Source organism: Pipra filicauda, unplaced genomic scaffold (genome assembly GCF_003945595.2).
Source record: "Pipra filicauda isolate LSUMZ 115617 unplaced genomic scaffold, ASM394559v2 scaffold330_size805480_pilon, whole genome shotgun sequence".
Taxonomy (NCBI): domain Eukaryota; kingdom Metazoa; phylum Chordata; class Aves; order Passeriformes; family Pipridae; genus Pipra; species Pipra filicauda.
The window spans coordinates 160847-162941 of record NW_024104455.1 but is presented as its reverse complement, the minus strand read 5'-3'; the positions used below and the strand labels follow the sequence as shown (position 1 = coordinate 162941).

The 2095-nt window shown below is 53.4% G+C and overlaps 1 long non-coding RNA gene across 1 annotated transcript; it reads left to right on the top strand.

Annotated features, from left to right (window-relative positions):
* The first annotated feature begins 930 nt into the window (after window positions 1–930).
* Window positions 931–1401, top strand: LOC120323732. Its single transcript, XR_005564522.1, has 2 exons — window positions 931–997; window positions 1243–1401. It is a non-coding gene; the product is annotated as an uncharacterized LOC120323732 (long non-coding RNA).
* The last annotated feature ends 694 nt before the right edge of the window (window positions 1402–2095 follow it).

Sequence of the window (2095 nt, the reverse complement as noted above, 5' to 3'; positions counted from 1 at the left end):
AAGAAAAAAGAGAAAGAGCAAAAAGAAAATAAAAAAAAAGAGAAAAAGAAGAAAGAAAGAAAGAAAGAAAAAGAAAGAAAGAAAGAAAGAAAGAAAGAAAAAGAAAGAAAGAAAGAAAAAGAAAGAAAGAAAGAAAAAGAAAGAAAGAAAGAAAGAAAGAAAGAAAGAAAAAGAAAGAAAGAAAGAAAGAAAGAAAGAAAAAGAAGAGAGGGAGGGAAGGAGGGAGGAAAGGAGGGAGGAAGGGAGGGAGGGAGGAAGAAAAAAATGGTTACTAGGAGGCAGTGTTTGTCCAGCTGATAGGATGTTAATCCTTGTCCCAGCGTCGATCCACAGGATGGGATGGTTAATCCTGGTCCCAGCATCTATCCACAGGAAGGGATGGTTGATCCTTGTCCCAGCATCGATCCCTACCCTCATGCTGGGATGTTAATCCTGGTCCCAGTGTCCATCCAGCTGGGTCGGCCAGACCGATGGGAAGCCCAGGATCCTGGGGGTTCTTTCCCCATCCTGTGGAAGCCTGAGGTCCATCCGCGGGGGGCGGAGGAGGCAGAGGAGGCCTGGGCGGGCTTCTCCTCATCCATGGCCATTGTCCTGTTCCTGTCCATTGGCGCCGTCCTGTGCTGCAAAGAGGGGGAGAGGGGGAGGGAGAGGGAAGGAGGGAGAGGGAGGGTGAGTGAGCCGCTGCTGGGGAGCAGCTGAGATGGGCTGAGCTCTGCACCCCTTATATACCCCTGGGGCAGGGCGGGGTCTGGGCTGTCACAAAGGCCTCTGGGCACACCCATGTGCCACCTCACAAAGGGCCCTGGAAGGTGCCCCCGTGTCACAAAGGGCCACCCCCGGCCCCCCTTGGACAGCGGGACCGCCTGGACCCGGCCCGGGGCAGCCCCGGCACTCGTGGCCTTGCAGCCCCTCCTTCATTCCCTGCTGTGCCCTGAACCTTCCACTTCGTGGAGGTCAAGTGGTGATAAAAAAAGAGAGTTGTGTTATTGTTTTCAAGGTCAATATCTGTAACTGGGAAACTCCCCTCCCCACTGGTGGTGTTACTATTTAGTTCACAAGGTTCTTCCCCCAGAGGGTGGTGGGCACTGCCCAGGCTCCCCAGGGCAGTGGGCACGGCCCCAAGGCTGCCAGAGCTCCAGGAGGGTTTGGACAACGCTCTGAGGGACAGGGGGGAGTGTTGGGGTGTCCTGGGCAGGGCCAGGGCTTGGACTGAATGATCCTTGTGGGTCCCTCCCAACTTAGGGATTCTGTGTGTCTCTCTGTCTGATGCTGGGCTTGCCCAAGGCGTCCCACTTCAGGACCTCTCTCTCAGCCTCTGGTTTCAAGCTCTCTGAGTAACACCAGTACGACTGCCAGCAGTTCAGGAATCAAGGAAAGAATAAACTAAATTTTTTTTTGTGACTTTTTTTCCACGTTACTCAAGGCTTTGGCACTTGGGAATCCAGTCCGGTGTCACTGCATTTCCCTATCCCGGGGCTCAGCTGTTCGGTGGGGAGGGGATGCGGCGTCGGACTCTCCTTTCCTCCTCTCTCCCAGCCGCTGTTCCCACTAGATGGCATCTCCGTCCCGCAAACATCTCCAGCTCCCGCGGTGTTATCTAACCCTCACGGATTTACACGGCTCATAGAACACTGGTTTAGGCACTGAGCGATTAAACTGGGCAAACATTTCATTATTCTACCTCGATTTCTACTCCAAGATATCACGAAAAAGGTGCCACGGATCAGCAGCATTGGAGCATCTTCCTTTCGATCATCCCTTCTGAAACACTGTCACTGCTGTCAGTGGTGTCCCAGGGACAGAGTTTGTTCTCTCCAGGACATGAAGTGCCTCAGCAGTGCCCAGCACAGAGGGAAATCACTTCCCTGGGCTTGTGCCCACACTATTCCTGATCCAAGGCAGGTGCCATTGGCCCTCCTGCCCACCTGGGCACACCTGGGCTCATGTTCAGCCTCTGTCACCAGCACCCCCAGGGCCTTTTCCAACAGGTAGCTTTCCAGCCACAGAAGGAAGAGTTCTTTGAAGGCAAGTGTTCTTTGAGCAGTGATGTGAACAACAGACCAGCACACAGTGCAGATTTGTCAGAGTTTCAACT